Consider the following 17,965-nt stretch of genomic DNA (forward strand, 5'->3'; position numbering starts at 1 on the left):
TTAGTTTTTGCAGCCCAGACACAGAGGAAATGGAAACATTTTCAGTACAATTCTCCTTTAAGGAGACTGTCAAGTTGGAGTGGGGATTCCTACAAGGCCATGCAATACTCACTCGAAAAAAAAAATATGCAAAGTAGCTCTCCTCCAAAAGGAAAACAATTTGCACTCTGGTGCTACCAGTTGGTAGTAGCTTTTCTGCAAGGAAATGCTTGACTCCTTTAGGAGCCCTGAAATATGACTGGGGAGCTTCTTTGAATATATTATAAAGAAAATTTAGGGTCAGTCTTTGGATAACACAAAAGCCACTTTAGAATACATACAAATACACTGAAAAATATGGGCTTGGGCTTAACACTACAGTCAACACATTTTCTGCTTTGTGCGAGTTTCCAAGCTTTTTCAGTCACTTTTCTCATTAGGAAACATCAGGACAAGTCAGACGAGGCGTCTGCAGAGAAAGACTGACACAGTTTACATTGTTATTCACAGCAGGAATAATCATCCTATTATGTCTATTGTTGATTTATTCTTATTTTTTAATTCTTTCTGTTTATGTTGTTTGGGGCGGTTGCTATGTACATGTCTCACAGCTGTTCTGGATGACTTGATATTGCAGCTCACCCTAAGGCTTCTCTTTAAAGACCCCTGACTTTCACAGTATGGTGGGGATTATAGTTTATTCTCTGTTTGTTTATACCCAGTATTCCACATATTTCTCTAATACAAGTTTTGTTTCTGGTCAGTACAGCTGCTTCTTGGTTCATCCTGGAGTAGTACTTTTTTATGTATTTATTTTTTATTTTGCTGTCAGCTTGTATATTGTCTTAGCTCCTTTGTTTAGTACGGCACAGACTTGTTTTTGTTTCTGGCTCCTTGTGTCTACTTGTTGCTCTGCTAGGGTTAGTGAAGGCAAACTGAAAGTTTAGTGGTGTCTGGTATTAGGTTTGGGTTCAGGGATATGTGGTGTTGCAATGGTGAATGAAGGTTCTGGGGGTATTAACCCTTACTTGTCGTGACGCCAGGGTGATGTTTGCTTAGTATTGAAGATCCTGGCGCCAACCTGCCCACAAATGGCAGGGATTATAAACGGAATGTCCACAGCAGATTTATGAGATAACTGGAAACTTTTACTTGAACTTTTATGCAACAGTCTTTACAATTAAACAGTTTCTCCTGAGGCAACCGGGATGCAGGTTCCTCGCAGGCTTTGCTGGGACTGATAGTAATGAGCTTTAAGCAGGCCACTGTGCTACTAATTATAAGATTTGAGTAGGATAGTAGTCACACAGGATTTGTAGGTTGGGATTTATAACTGATGATTTTAGTGGCTGCTGGTTCTTTAGGCTTTGGCCTAGTTGAGATGAGATTGAAGATATGCTGATTGTTCTTGCTTGATAGTCCGGAAATAAGAGCAGGAACCAAGAGAGCGAATTTACAGACTACATCACTTTATATGATAAGGGGGCTGGACTAAGCTCCTTGGCCAGCAAACCTGTAGGTCCTGAACCCAGTGAACTCTGGGTACATCACATGATCCAGGAAGGTCCTTAAACCTCCGTACATTCACAACGGTAGATCACATGACCTGGGAAGGTCCTATACATTTCTTATACCTATACATGAAATAATAGACATGTAAATACAATTATATGAGGCGACCAAAGGGCAAGCCCTGCGGCAGAGCCCTGTGGAGATGGAGGGACTCTAGCTGAGGGGACTGAACACAAGGGACAGGACAAGGTCCTGTACCGGGATACCACAGATAGATCTAGGGAAAGATTTAAGGGTATCTGTCAGCTCTGGATCATGCTCATAGCTCAAGAGTCTAAGAGGCTGTGCTGAGCTGCAGGATAAACACCTCTTTCCTCAACAACTCCCATTGGATTGATTGACTCAAGTACAGGGCTTATCTTCCAGCAATGAATCATGAACTTCAATCAGTCAATGCAGGGAGGGAGGAAGCACGCATGCTGGAGCTCATCTCAGCCACTTTGACACTTGAGCTGTGTGCATGATCTAGAGCCAACAAATTCTCTTTTCATTTGCTTGTTCCATTACCCATTCTATCATCTATTGGGGAGTTAATTCTCTTATTCCTGATACCCATCCAGTATTGATGCATGCTTTGTATGTTTTTCTTATAACTGCCTGCTTGTCATACAATTCCACTCTGCAGTAAGTCCTGGGGGTATCTTAGTACCTGGAGCCATTGATAGGACCCAGAAAAGGTGACTGCTATAGGTGACATAGAGCTCTCCTGACTTGTGACCAGCCAGCCTTGTTACATGCACAGGGAAAAGACTGGCAAACAGTCAGGAGAACAAAACACACCATGCAGTAGAAAAAACTAAGATCACTGTGATTAAAAGACTAGAAACTTCATAAAGTTTTCTTCTGCACTATTGTACAATAGTGGAGCTGGTAGGAGAGGATTAAAGAGGTGAAGGGGAAGTTGGGTAGGGTAGGTTCTGGACCGATTTTATTAAAGGGGTACTCCACTGGCCAGCATTCTGAAGTAAATGTTCTGTATGCTGTTTTCGCGCTGCAGGGGTTGGCCACGTCCCTCGTGACATCATGGCCACACACCCTCAATGCAAGTCTATGGGAGGGGGCGTGACGGCCGTCACGCCCCCTCCCATTGACTTGCATTGAGGGTGTGTGGCCATGATGTCACGAGGATCGTGACCAACCCCCGCAGTGTGAAAACAGAGTTCGGAACATTTACTTCCAAATGCTGGCCAGTGGAGTACCCCTTTAAACCTCAATATTGTATTGAAGACTGACCTTTCTGTCTATAGAGATAGGCCTTCAGATCAGCACATTTTTGGTTCTTGAGCCTCAGTGACTGAATGGCTTCTCAATGGAACCAGATACATTTCTATAGCAGGAGCTGCTGATGCAGAATCTAGACTCCAAGCAAATTTATTTGCTTTATAAGTTAACCACAGACCCTGCTTGCTCTGTACACAGCACGCCGCGTTTCATGTGGTCACGGAGGGACATAAGGATTTGTTATAAAAAAACCGTAATCCTTCAAGCGTTCACCGACACCCACACACGCACCTCAGGAGACTGTGCAGATACAAATTATCATAAAACACGACTTACTACATATAGCCACAAAGAGCACAAAGCACCAGAGCAGGTAATAACAGTGTGAAGGCTGCAGGAGTATAATGGGGGTAACCATGTACATGTTCACACACTCACCTATAAAGAAGAGGATAGGGGGCAAATAAGTGACAACCAGGACTGGCTCTGACCACTCTACTGCTATGAAGACATCAGACCTGATGGAAAACAACAGTGGAAAATTGTATCAATAAGTTTTAGTCTACCTTCACTTCTGCCCTTGGTCGATAGATGAAACAAGTGGACATAGGTGTGCGCAGCCTATTGCATTAGGGTGTGCACCCTAAAGCACAAACTCACGCCACGCGCATGCGTGTGTGTATACCGTATTTATCGGGGTATACCACACACCGGCCTATAACACGCACCCTCATTTTACCAAGGATATTTGGATAAAAAAAAGTTTTTTACCCAAATATCCATGGTAAAATGAGGGTGCGTGTGTGCGCGTGTATACCCCGATACACCCCCAGGAAAGGCAGGGGGAGAGAGGCCGTCGCTGCCCGCTTCTCTCCCTATGCCTTTCCTGGGGTCTAGAGCCGTGCTGCCTGCCCGTTCTGTCCCCCTGACTATCGGTGCCGGCGCCGATAGCCAGGGGGAGAGAAGCGGCACCGACAGCCAGGGGGAGAGGCACCCATTGCCTCCCCCCATCCCCGGTGGCATAATTACCTGGGTCGGGTCCGCGCTGCTGCAGGCCTCTGGCGTGCGTCCCCTTCGTCATTGCTATGCACGGCGTGGCGCACTGACGTCATGCGCCGCGCCGTGCAGCGCATAGCAACGACGAAGGGGACGCACGCCGGAGGCCTGCAGCAGCGCGGACCCGACCCAGGTAATTATGCCACCGGGGATGGGGGGAGGCAACGGGGCAGCGGCGCCGGCAATGGGTGCCGCTGCCCCTTCTCTCCCCCTGGCTATCGGCGCCGGTACCGATAGTCAGGGGGACAGAACGGGCAGCGGCGCCGATAGCCAGGGGGTGAGAAGGGCTGGCAGCAGCGCTTTAGACCCCAGGGAAGGCAGGGGGAGAGAAGCGGGCAGCGACGGCCTCTCTCCCTCTGCCTTTCCTGGGGCGGTATCGGCGTATAACACGCACATAGACTTTAGGCTAAAAATTTTAGCCTAAAAAGTGCGTGTTATACGCCGATTAAATATGGTATATATATATATATATATATATATATATATATATATATATATATATATATATATACACACATAGTTAGTATAGTTCCCCCAAATTAGGTGTGCAGTACAGTTCCCCCACATTAGGTGTGCAGTACAGTTTCCCCACATAAGGTGTGCAGTACAGTTCCCCCACATTAGGTGCAGTACAGTTCCCCCACATTAGGTGTGCAGTACAGTTCCCCCACATTAGGTGTGCAGTACAGTTCCCCCACGTTAGGTGCAGTATAGTTCCCCCACATTAGGTGTGCAGTACAGTTCCCCCACATTAGGTGCAGTATAGTTCCTCCACAGACATACAGCCTTCAGCCATGTACAGTGTATGGCTGGAGGCTGTATGTCTGTGTACTGCCCCACTTCAGGGGTGTCGGGACCGGGGTCACTATCTATTGCTATGGCCTAAAGGCCATAGCAGTAGGTCCTGGGACTGGAGTAGTGGTGGTTGGAACACCGAAGTTGACGTTCAACTTACCATGCGCGCGTCATCCTCCTCCTTGATGCACCGCTCCTCTGTTCGTAAGGGTGCATGCACGGGTCAGTGACGTCCCTGCGTGCACTACCTACCGGCAGCCCCTGCGTTTTTAAAGTTAACGTTGGGGCCGCCGCAGAAATGTAACAGGGACATCCTTGTGTCCTGAAAAGATCTTTCGGGACACAGTGATGTCCCGAATGTTACGCCGAGCGCTCCGGGTCCCCGCTCCTCCCCGGAGCGCTCGCAACATCCTCGCAATCGCAGCGCCCCGGTCAGACCTGCTGACCGGGTGCGCTGCGATACCTCTCCCAGCCGGGATGCGATTCGCGATGCGGGTGGCGCCCGCTCGCGATGCGCACCCCGGCTCCCGTACCTGACTCGCTCTCCGTCGGTCCTGTCTCGGCGCGCGCGGCCCCGCTCCTTAGGGCGCGCGCGCGCCGGGTCTCTACGATTTAAAGGGCCACTGCGCCGCTGATTGGCGCAGTTGGCTTAATTAGTTCATTCACCTGTGCACTTCCCTATTTAACCTCACTTCCCCTTCCCTTCCTTGCCGGATCTTGTTGCCATCGTGCCAGTGAAAGCGTTTCCCAGTGTGTTCCTAGCCTGTGTTCCAGACCTCCTGCCGTTGCCCCTGACTACGATCCTTGCTGCCTGCCCCGACCTTCTGCTACGTCCGACCTTGCTCTTGTCTACTCCCTTGTACCGCGCCTATCTTCAGCAGTCAGAGAGGTTGAGCCGTTGCTAGTGGATACGACCTGGTTGCTACCGCCGCTGCAAGACCATCCCGCTTTGCGGCGGGCTCTGGTGAAAACCAGTAGCAGCTTAGAACCGGTCCACTAGCACGGTCCACGCCAATCCCTCTCTGGCACAGAGGATCCACCTCCTGCCAGCCGAATCGTGACAGTAGATCCGGCCATGGATCCCGCTGAAGTTCCACTGCCAGTTGTCGCCGACCTCACCACGGTGGTCGCCCAGCAGTCGCAACAGATAGCGCAACAAGGCCACCAGCTGTCTCAACTGACCGTGATGCTACAGCAGCTACTACCACAGCTTCAGCAATCATCTCCTCCGCCAGCTCCTGCACCTCCTCCGCAGCGAGTGGCCGCTTCCGGCCTACGACTTTCCTTGCCGGATAAATTTGATGGGGACTCTAAGTTTTGCCGTGGCTTTCTTTCACAATGTTCCCTGCACTTGGAGATGATGTCGGACCAGTTTCCTACTGAAAGGTCTAAGGTGGCTTTCGTAGTCAGCCTTCTGTCTGGGAAAGCTCTGTCATGGGCCACACCGCTCTGGGACCGCAATGACCCCGTCACTGCCTCTGTACACTCCTTCTTCTCGGAAATTCGAAGTGTCTTTGAGGAACCTGCCCGAGCCTCTTTTGCTGAGACTGCCCTGCTGAACCTGGTCCAGGGTAATTCTTCCGTTGGCGAGTACGCCATCCAATTCCGTACTCTTGCTTCCGAATTATCCTGGAATAATGAGGCCCTCTGCGCGACCTTTAAAAAAGGCCTATCCAGCAACATTAAAGATGTTCTGGCCGCACGAGAAATTCCTGCTAACCTGCATGAACTCATTCATCTTGCCACTCGCATTGACATGCGTTTTTCCGAAAGGCGTCAGGAGCTCCGCCAGGATATGGACTTTGTTCGCACGAGGCGTTTTTTCTCCCCGGCTCCTCTCTCCTCTGGTCCTCTGCAATCCGTTCCTGTGCCTCCCGCCGTGGAGGCTATGCAAGTTGACCGGTCTCGCTTGACACCTCAAGAGAGGACACGACGCCGCATGGAGAATCTTTGCCTGTACTGTGCCGGTACCGAACACTTCCTGAAGGATTGTCCTATCCGTCCTCCCCGCCTGGAAAGACGTACGCTGACTCCGCACAAAGGTGAGACAGTTCTTGATGTCAACTCTGCTTCTCCACGCCTTACTGTGCCTGTGCGGATATCTGCCTCTACCTTCTCCTTCTCTACTAAGGCCTTCTTGGATTCCGGATCTGCAGGAAATTTTATTTTTGCCTCTCTCATCAACAGGTTCAACATCCCAGTGACCAGTCTCGCCAGACCCCTCTACATCAATTGCGTTAACAATGAAAGATTGGACTGTGCCGTGCGTTACCGCACGGAACCCCTCCTAATGTGCATCGGACCTCATCACGAAAAAATTTAGTTTTTGGTCCTCTCCAATTGCACTTCCGAAATTCTCCTTGGACTACCGTGGCTTCAACGCCATTCCCCAACCCTTGATTGGTCCACAGGAGAGATCAAGAGCTGGGGTACTTCTTGTTTCAAGGACTGTCTTAAACCGGTTCCCAGTACTCCCTGCCGTGACCCTGTGGTTCCCCCTGTAACCGGTCTCCCTAAGGCTTATATGGACTATGCTGACGTATTTTGCAAAAAGCAAGCTGAGACTTTACCCCCTCACAGGCCTTTTGACTGTCCTATTGACCTCCTCCCGGGCACTACTCCACCCCGGGGCAGAATTTATCCTCTGTCCGCCCCAGAGACTCTTGCTATGTCTGAATACATCCAGGAAAATTTAAAAAAGGGGTTTATCCGCAAATCCTCCTCTCCTGCCGGAGCTGGATTTTTCTTTGTGTCCAAAAAAGATGGCTCCCTACGTCCTTGCATTGATTACCGCGGACTTAATAAAATCACGGTAAAGAACCGCTACCCCCTACCTCTTATCTCTGAACTCTTTGATCGCCTTCAAGGTGCCCACATCTTTACCAAACTGGACTTAAGAGGTGCATATAATCTCATCCGCATCAGGGAGGGGGACGAATGGAAAACTGCATTTAACACCAGAGATGGACACTTTGAGTATCTGGTCATGCCCTTTGGCCTGTGCAACGCCCCTGCCGTCTTCCAAGACTTTGTTAATGAAATTTTTCGTGATCTCTTATATTCCTGTGTTGTTGTGTATCTGGACGATATTCTGATTTTTTCTGCCAACTTAGAAGAACATCGCCAGCATGTCCGCATGGTTCTTCAGAGACTTCGAGACAATCAACTTTATGCCAAAATGGAGAAATGTCTGTTTGAATGTCAATCTCTTCCTTTCCTAGGATACTTGGTCTCTGGCCAGGGACTACAAATGGACCCAGATAAACTCTCTGCCGTCTTAGATTGGCCACGCCCCTCCGGACTCCGTGCTATCCAACGTTTTTTGGGGTTCGCCAATTATTACAGACAATTCATTCCACATTTTTCCACTATTGTGGCTCCTATCGTGGCTTTAACCAAGAAGAATGCCAATCCTAAGTCCTGGTCTCCCCAAGCGGAAGACGCATTTAAACGGCTCAAGTCTGCCTTTTCTTCTGCTCCCGTGCTCTCCAGACCTGACCCATCTAAACCCTTCCTATTGGAGGTTGATGCCTCCTCAGTGGGAGCTGGAGCGGTCCTTCTACAAAAAAATTCTTCCGGGCATGCTGTTACTTGTGGTTTTTTTTCTAGGGCCTTCTCTCCGGCGGAGAGGAACTACTCTATCGGGGATCGAGAACTACTGGCCATTAAATTGGCACTTGAGGAATGGAGGCATCTGCTGGAGGGATCAAAATTTCCAGTTATCATTTTCACCGATCACAAGAATCTCTCCTATCTCCAGTCTGCCAACGGCTGAATCCTCGCCAGGCCAGGTGGTCGTTGTTCTTTGCCCGTTTTAACTTTGAAATTCATTTTCGCCCTGCCGACAAGAACATTAGGGCCGATGCTCTCTCTCGTTCCTCGGATGCCTCGGAAGTAGAGCTCTCTCCGCAACACATCATTCCTCCTGACTGTCTGATCTCCTCTTCTCCAGCCTCCATCAGGCAAACTCCTCCAGGGAAGACCTTCGTTTCTCCACGCCAGCGTCTCGGGATTCTCAAATGGGGTCACTCCTCCCACCTCGCAGGCCATGCGGGCATTAAAAAGTCCTTGCAACTCATCTCTCGTTTCTATTGGTGGCCAACTCTGGAAACAGATGTTGTTTATTTTTGTGCGGGCCTGTACTGTCTGTGCCCGGGATAAGACTCCTCGCCAGAAGCCTGCTGGTCTCCTTCACCCTCTGCCTGTTCCCGAACAGCCTTGGTCTCTGATTGGTATGGACTTTATTACAGACCTACCCCCATCCCGTGGCAACACTGTTGTTTGGGTGGTCGTTGATCGATTTTCCAAGATGGCACATTTTATTCCTCTTCCTGGTCTTCCTTCAGCGCCTCAGTTGGCAAAACAATTTTTTGTACACATTTTTCGTCTTCACGGTTTGCCCACGCAGATTGTCTCGGATAGAGGTGTCCAATTCGTGTCAAAATTCTGGAGGGCTCTCTGTAAACAACTCAAGATTAAATTAAACTTCTCTTCTGCTTATCATCCTCAATCCAATGGGCAAGTAGAAAGAATTAACCAGGTCCTGGGTGACTATTTACGGCATTTTGTTTCCTCCCGCCAGGATGACTGGGCAGATCTTCTACCTTGGGCCGAATTCTCGTACAACTTTAGAGTCTCTGAATCTTCTGCTAAATCCCCATTTTTCGTGGTGTACGGCCGTCACCCTCTTCCCCCCCTCCCTATTCCCTTGTCCTCTGGTTTGCCCGCTGTAGATGAAGTGACTCGTGATCTTTCCACCATATGGAAAGAGACCCAAAATTCTCTTTTACAGGCTTCATCTCGCATGAAAAAGTTTGCCGATAAGAAAAGAAGAGCTCCCCCCATCTTTGCTCCCGGAGACAAGGTATGGCTCTCCGCTAAATATGTCCGCTTTCGTGTCCCCAGTTACAAACTGGGACCACGCTATCTTGGTCCTTTCAAAGTCTTGTGCCAGATTAATCCTGTCTCTTACAAACTCCTTCTTCCTCCTTCTCTTCGTATTCCCAATGCCTTCCATGTCTCTCTCCTTAAACCACTCATCATCAACCGTTTCTCTCCCAAACTTGTTTCTCCCACTCCTGTTTCCGGTTCTTCTGACATCTTCTCCGTAAAGGAGATACTGGCCTCCAAGACGGTCAGAGGAAAAAGATTTTTTTTGGTAGATTGGGAGGGCTGTGGTCCTGAAGAGAGATCCTGGGAACCTGAGGACAAAATCCTAGACAAAAGTCTGGTCCTCAGGTTCTCAGGCTCCAAGAAGAGGGGGAGACCCAAGGGGGGGGGGGGTACTGTTACGCCGAGCGCTCCGGGTCCCTGCTCCTCCCCGGAGCGCTCGCAACATCCTCGCAATCGCAGCGCCCCGGTCAGACCTGCTGACCGGGTGCGCTGCGATACCTCTCCCAGCCGGGATGCGATTCGCGATGCGGGTGGCGCCCGCTCGCGATGCGCACCCCGGCTCCCGTACCTGACTCGCTCTCCGTCGGTCCTGTCCCGGCGCGCGCGGCCCCGCTCCTTAGGGCGCGCGCGCGCCGGGTCTCTACGATTTAAAGGGCCACTGCGCCGCTGATTGGCGCAGTTGGCTTAATTAGTTCATTCACCTGTGCACTTCCCTATTTAACCTCACTTCCCCTTCCCTTCCTTGCCGGATCTTGTTGCCATCGTGCCAGTGAAAGCGTTTCCCAGTGTGTTCCTAGCCTGTGTTCCAGACCTCCTGCCGTTGCCCCTGACTACGATCCTTGCTGCCTGCCCCGACCTTCTGCTACGTCCGACCTTGCTCTTGTCTACTCCCTTGTACCGCGCCTATCTTCAGCAGTCAGAGAGGTTGAGCCGTTGCTAGTGGATACGACCTGGTTGCTACCGCCGCTGCAAGACCATCCCGCTTTGCGGCGGGCTCTGGTGAAAACCAGTAGCAGCTTAGAACCGGTCCACTAGCACGGTCCACGCCAATCCCTCTCTGGCACAGAGGATCCACCTCCTGCCAGCCGAATCGTGACACCGAATGTGACGGGGGCGATTAGGGAGTGCCCAGGCACACTCGGCACACCCCGTACGCACACCTATGCAAGTGAATAAAACATTTTCCAGTTACAAAATAGGCATATACTTTGTAAAAGAAAAAAATTAAAGTTGCATTATTTCATAGACCCCAAAAATAAATTAGTGTCTGCAATGAGATGTTTTCTAACACAAAAATGGAAAATGAAATCCCATTGATGTCCTCTTTGCTCTAGAATCCTTTCTTTATATTTTGTGGGACTGGACTAAAAAAACATAACATTTCCAAATTCTACAGAGATTCTTTTTTTTGGTTTGATTGTTTTGTCTAGTGTACCCTACTTGACCCATTTTGAGAAGATGAAAGTTACAGTCAGACCCCATTCATATTGTGTTTTCAGAAAACGTCTCTGGTATACTGTATGTCAGGTATGGCAATGTTTACCGCAGTGTACTCCCTGTCGGCCCATTAAAGTGTACCTGTCATTTGCAAAAACATTTTATATATATTTTATATACAGTATGTAGATAATACCATTATATGTAAATTTTGCAAAAAATTTGTATGTTTTTGGGTGAAAAAATCCTGCCTTGTCCCTACAGTTATGGCCTGTGTGTCTCTGTGCAGATGTCACGCCCCCACCCATAGATTTGCATTTAGGGGGTGGTGCGTGATGTCACACGGGGGCGGGGTTGTGACGTCACGATACTCTGTCCCCGTGGCTTCCTGCAGTGCTTACAGGTGGGTGCTGCATGCTAGATTGCGGGGGTCCCCAGCGATCAGACATCTTATCCCCTATCCTTTTGATAGGGGATAAGGTGTCTTGGGGCCGGAGTACCCCTTTCATTTACAAATACTACAAGCACCTAAGGGAGCTTTCCAATTCAGTATATCTGCTGCGGAACTAACCTTTAAAGGGACAGTGACCAAGTATCCATTCATCTGGCTAAAATCTTAAGTTGTGATAAAGAGACTGTATTGTATTGGATTTGTAGAAAAAGTTTTGTTTTTTCACGAAATTCTGGTGTCCAGAGGTCTCATTCCTGTACTTTGCTCTACAAGAACAACTCAATGTACAAAAGGTCAGTAGAGATCTCTGGAAAACATCAGGTTGGCTACACCACCCGGCCACGTGGCATAACAGTTGGAGGGCTACTACACCCAGCTTGCCTACTTAACATAACGCTCATCATCTCACGTGGTCAAGACACATCTACAAAAATATCAGGAAATGGAACCTTTAACCCCATCCTGAGCACTAGCCATGTATACAGTATAAAGAAAGTGGCTGAGGGTCTGCATCACTGTGTATGATAAATCACTGCTGAGATGGTAGCAGAACGCAGAGGACTCAAAGGCGCATTCATCAGGTATTTACCAGGAAATAAATATAAATATAACCTGAAAAGCTCTGTACAGTGATCTGCGGGAACCTGCAGAGGATTAGACCCCCGCAGGCTCATGTCCTCTTTGCTGCATGCATATCATTTTGTAAAGAAATGCGGAGATATGACCCCTGAGCAACCGCAAGTGTAAACACTCACATTATAATGGCTGCCGACAATTTAAAGCCGTTTCCAGGGACTCTTAGCTGTTGTGCTGCTGAACCAGAGCAGATCAAGTGCAATGCTGTCCCCGTAGACCCCGCATCACTACAATCCTCATTATGTCATGTATACTGCATCTGATTAGCCCACGTCCGCTCTTGTCTGCGTTTATAGAAGGCAGAGTAGCTGGAGTCTATTGCTTCATTTCGCTTTTGCTGTATTGTATCTGCCTTATAGCGGATCCTTGTAATAACATCATCTCCAACTGGGAGAAAACAATATGCTTATATATGGCAATCTACTATATAAATGGCAACGGGCCTGTGCAATAAAGACCTAGAACAATAAAAATACAGGATAATAAAGCTACTGCTGGCCAGATCCTATTCTTACACATAAGACATAATAGAAAAAGAAAAAAGAATAAGCTCTTTGTAAGGTGTCCACTGTTATGAGAAAGTCACTTTTATATTTACATTTACAAATACAGTGACCCCCTCGACCTACGATGGCCCCGACATACGATCATTTCAACATGTGATGGCCTCTCAGAGGCAGCATCAACATACGATGCTTTTGTATGTCGGGGCCATCGCATAAACGGCTATCCGGCAGCGCAGACTGCTTCAGCTGCCACTGGATAGGTGTTTACGGTGCCCCGTGTGGTCCGCTGACGACCACTTACCTGTCCTCGGGGCTCCGGCGCGTCCTCTTCGGGATCCCCTGCATCGTCATCACGTTGCTGCACACGCCGTCCCGTCATCCAATAGGAGCAGCGTGCAGATCGACGTGATGGCGGCGACGGAGAGCGCAGATGTCGGGGACACCTCGGGGAAGCGGCGACAACATTGGACGGCGACATTCCGGGCAGCGGTGACGAGCGGTGACGGTCCGTAGCGGCGGGGACACGTGAGTACAACTTCCTCTAACAGTGGTCTACAACCTGCGGACCTCCAGATGTTGCAAAACTACAACACCCAGCATGCCCGGACAGCCGTTGGCTGTCCGGGCATGCTGGGTGTTGTAGTTTTGCAACATCTGGAGGTCCGCAGGTTGTAGACCACTGTCCTATACTTTACACTGCACGGATCCCTCAACATACGATGGTTTCAACAAACGATGGTCCATTTGGAACGGATTACCATCGTATGTTGAGGGACCACTGTATGCTATTGACATCCTTATTTTTACCAGATGTTAGTAACCACTCAAGTAATTCAGACATACAAAGAAGCGAAAAACAAATAGGCTCATAAATTAAGTTGTGTGTAATGTGACTTGACACAGGAAATAAGTATTGAACACATGATGAAAGGGAGGTGCAAAAAGGCATGGAAAGCCAAGACAACAGCAAAAATCTGTCAGTAATTTATAAAGTAATCCAGACCCTTTTCAGCGCAAATGAATATCAGATGGTTCAGTCCCAACTGATGGCTACAAAAAGGTCTCATTGCCAAGGTGTCCACAAGACATATGTCATGAGACATCTCACATGGGTAAAAGCAGAGAGCTGTCTCAAGATCTTCACTACCTGATTGTTGCAAAACGTTCACAATGGTGTTGGTTGCAAAGGCATTTCTAAGCTTCTGGAAAAAAAAAAAAAGACCTGGTATAAGTAGGCACTGTAAGAAAACAGTAAGTAATTCACTCCGCCGCCATGGCCTGTATGCACACTGACCACACAAGACTCCATTGCTGAATAAAAAGCATGCTAAACATTATTTGCTGCACAACATTTGGAAAAGCCAGAGAAATACTGGAAGAATCTAGTGCGGTCAGATGAGAGCAATTGAACTGTTTGGTGCCATGATACACACCAAAATTGGAGGAGAAATGACACCACGCATCACCCTATCAACACCAGACCAACAGTGTAGTCTGGCGGTGGGAATAACATGGTGTGAGGCGGCTTTTCAGCAAATGGTACTGACAAACTTCACATAACTGAAGGAAGGATGTATGGGCAAATATACCGAGACATTCTTGACAAAAATTGCTGCCATTTACCAGGATGATGAAGATGAAAAGATGGCGGACATTTCGTCAAGACAATGATCCCAAACACATAGAGGAGGCCCACAGCACCTTCAAGATTTGAAGACTGTTTGTGTGGATGTGGAAGAATGGGCCATAATCCCACAAGAGCAATGCATGCCACTAGTTTCTCCATTCAGGGGGCATCTTGAAGCTGTTATTACCAACAATGACTTTTGTACAAAGTATTAAAGGGGTTATCCAGGAAAAAACTTTTATATATATATATATATATATATATATATATATATATAGTTTAGGTTGTTCTTTTCTGTCTAAGTGCTCTCTGATGGCACGTGTCTCGGGAACCGCCCAGTTTAGAAGAGGTTTGCTATGGGAATTTGCTTCTAAACTGGGCGTTTCCCGAGACACGTGTCATCAGAGATTACTTAGACAGAAAAGAACAACCTTAACTTCAGAAGCTCATAAGTACTGAAAGGATTAAGATTTTTTAATAGAAATAATTTACAAATCTGTTTAACTTTCTGGAGCCAGTTGATATATAAAAAAAAGTTTTTTCCTGGATAACCCCTTTAATACTTTGTACAAAAGTCATTGTTGGTAATAACAGTTTCAAGATGCCCCCTGAATGGAGAAACTAGTGGCATGCATAAATATCAGTAAGTGTGTTCAATACTTTTTCCCTGTGTCATTTCACATTATTACATATCACTTAAAGGGGTACTCCGGTGGTCAACGTGTTTTTCCGTTTTTGACTTACCCTATTTGTTTTGTTTCATTTCTATTCTTGTTGTTTAGACGACTCTATTTCCGTTCTTTGTTGTCTTTTTATCCCCCACTTTGTTTTCCTATCTTTGCTTCTATTTCCTGTTTCTTGTTGTACTGAAAACTACAAATCCCAGCATGACACATGCCTTGCTGGTTTGGGGCGGCTCCTTTTTTTTTTGTTTGTTTGTTCCGCCCTTTACCCACCCAACTATTTTCCCGGGTCAGCCCCCTTATACACAGCACACTAATATAATCAGCCCTGGTTGGGATACACTGGCATACACACACAAAAGAGACTACAACTCCTAGCATGTGTCATTCAGGAGTCTTCAGTATAACACCAGCATGCTGCCTCTGTAGTCTCCTGGGGGTTGTAGTTCACCACACCTCTGTAGGGCATACACCAGTGTTTCCCAACCAGGGTGCCTCCAGGTGTTGCAAAAATACAACTCCCAGCATGCCCTGACAGCCTTTGGACATGATAGGAGTTGTAGTTTTGCAACAGCTGGAGGCACACTGGTTGGGAATCACTGGTGTAACATGATGTGTATGCTGAATAGGCTAGAACAGTGTTTCCCAACCAGCGTGCCTTCAGCTGTTGCAAATCTACAACTCCCAGCATGCCCAAAGTCTGTCAGGGCATGCTGGGAGTTGCAGTTTTGCAACAGCTGGAGGCACACTGGTTTGTAAACACTAGCATACACACACACACACACACACACAACAGGGACTACAACTCCCAGCATGTGTCATTCAGGAGTCCCCCCTCCCCCTTCACATATAGAGATCATTTCCAGTCTGAGATTTATTCCCCTGCAGTCCATACATCCCCAGCCCGTGCACCTTCTCATCCTCCCCTTCAGATAACACTTATCTTCTCTATGTTCCTTCTCCTGTGCAGATCTATGTCCTTAGAATACAGAGCAGGGGGAGGGGAGGGGAGGAGCTGTGTACTCAGCTGGATGAGATGAGGGGGCGTGGCTTATTTTTCTCATGCAGACAGAGAAAAAAAAAAACCTGTGACATCTTGTCCACAACAGACTCAGAACTGTGGACAACAGTAAAAGAAAACCCTCTGAACTACAGAACTTCCTGCCCAACAAACAAGTACGAAAAACACACACATGCTGCCAAAACATATAACACATGTATATTGCAAAAATACTAAACTTACAAAGAAGATGCCATATAGTCAAAAAAAATGTACCACTGGAGTACCCCTTTAATTTCTGAGCTTATTTGTTTTGGTATATATATATATATATATATATGTGTGTGTGTATATATATATATATATATATATATATATATATATATATCAGGGGTGTGGAAATTTTATAAAAACCTACTTGTCCACGGGACTAAAATGGAGCAAAGTCTACTTGTCCCTCATGACGATCCACTTGTCCCGGCCAATTTTCGCTTTTACGCACTAATTTTTTCCTCCTCGCCCTATAATAGCCATAACTACCTACTATAATGATACCTTTTAATTTTTCAATAACATTCTCTGAACCAAAAAATATATATATATTTGGGGAAGTGAAATTGAAATAGTAAAAGATAATTTTGCAGATTTGGTGTTTTTCTTTTCTGCGCCATTTACCTTGTGGTTGAGGTAACATGTTAGTTTTATACTTTAGGCGCCTGATTACAGCGATACCAGATTTGTATCGTTTACGTCATGTTTTACTAATTCTGAACGTTTTCTAATTTTTTTAATTGCCATTTTTTAACCCCTGTAGCTTTATTTTTTTTCCGCATACCAGGCTGTATGAGGGCTCATTTTTTGAGCCATAATCTGTTTTTTTGTATCGGTACCATTTTGGCATTGATCTGACTTTTTAATCGCTTTTTAACTTTTTTTTTATGGGATATTATAAAAATTGCAAATCTGTGGTTTGGTATTTTTTTACATTTACCGTACGGGATACATAATGTTATATTTTAATAGGTTGTACAATTACGCACGAAGCAATACCAAATATGTTTATTTTTATTATGTTTGCATGTTTTTATATAGGAAAAGGGGGTGATTTGAACTTTTAACATGGAAGAGGTTAATGCAGCGGTCTTCAAACTGTGGCCCTCCAGATGTTGCAAAACTACAACTCCCAGCATGCCCGGACAGCCAACGGCTGTCCTGGCATGCTGGGAATTGTAGTTTTGTAACATCTGGAGGGGCACAGTTTGAAGACCAATAGGTTAATGTGTCTTTCAAACTTTTATTAAAACTTTTTTATTTTTTTTTACACTTTATTAGACTTATGAGGAATCATTCGATTCCTCAGACAGATGAATAGATTCTATTGAACTCTATTAATCTGTGTGCTCTGTGATCCATTGATAGAGCCTGGTCCAGCCAGGCTCTATCAATGACAGAGCCGGGACAGGAGGAAGCAGAGGTAAGTCATCCGGCTACCTCTATAGTGGATCGCCCCCCTGCGATCACGCTGCGGGGGGGCGAACCACCCCACTAGCCCACCAGGGAGCATTCACATGTCCCTTTAGACGCCGCTGTCAGCTTTGACAGCGGCGATCTAAAGGGTTAATAGCCAGCCGCAGCGATCGCCGCATGCTGGCTATTAGCGGCGGCCCCCGGCTACTGAGAACAGCCGGGGGCTGCAGAGTATGGAGCGGGCAGGAATCCCGAACCCGCTCCATACATACTGCAGAGCACCACATGCATCTCCCCGTGCAGACGCGCCTCCTCCCCTCAGCTCTCCGAAGCTACAGCTGGGGGGAGTGAAGGCAGAGGACGCAGGTCTGCAAGGGGAGCAAGAAGCCAGCGCCCCCTCATCCCCCCCCCCCCCCCCCACACGTCTTCAGAGCAGGAGAGAGAGAAGACAAATACACAGCTTCTCATCTCCCCTGCCCTGCTTCAGAGGATACAGTTTTTTATTGTCGGAGGCGGCAGAGTATGGAGCGGGCAGGAGTCGGCAGCCCGCTCCATACAGACTGCAGATCGCCACCGCACTTGTCAGGTCCGGCCCTGCTTGCCCGAAGCTGGGCTAAGGGCCGGACAAATTCACCTGCCCGG

The 17,965-nt window shown here is 47.5% G+C and overlaps 2 long non-coding RNA genes across 2 annotated transcripts in view; one reads left to right on the forward strand and one right to left on the reverse strand.

Annotated features, from left to right (window-relative positions):
- Positions 1-17,965, reverse strand: part of LOC130294494 (uncharacterized) — a 221,478-nt gene that overhangs the window by 166,862 nt on the left and 36,651 nt on the right. The window contains exon 3 of the long non-coding RNA XR_008848517.1: positions 3,211-3,290. This is a non-coding gene — a long non-coding RNA (uncharacterized LOC130294494). The remainder of the gene's footprint in view (positions 1-3,210; positions 3,291-17,965) is intronic.
- The window catches only part of LOC130294496 (uncharacterized), a 41,026-nt gene that overhangs the window by 14,018 nt on the left and 9,043 nt on the right, over positions 1-17,965 (forward strand). The gene's annotated exons all lie outside the window — the stretch shown is intronic.

The sequence above is a fragment of the Hyla sarda genome, chromosome 10 (genome assembly GCF_029499605.1).
Source record: "Hyla sarda isolate aHylSar1 chromosome 10, aHylSar1.hap1, whole genome shotgun sequence".
Classification (NCBI taxonomy): domain Eukaryota; kingdom Metazoa; phylum Chordata; class Amphibia; order Anura; family Hylidae; genus Hyla; species Hyla sarda.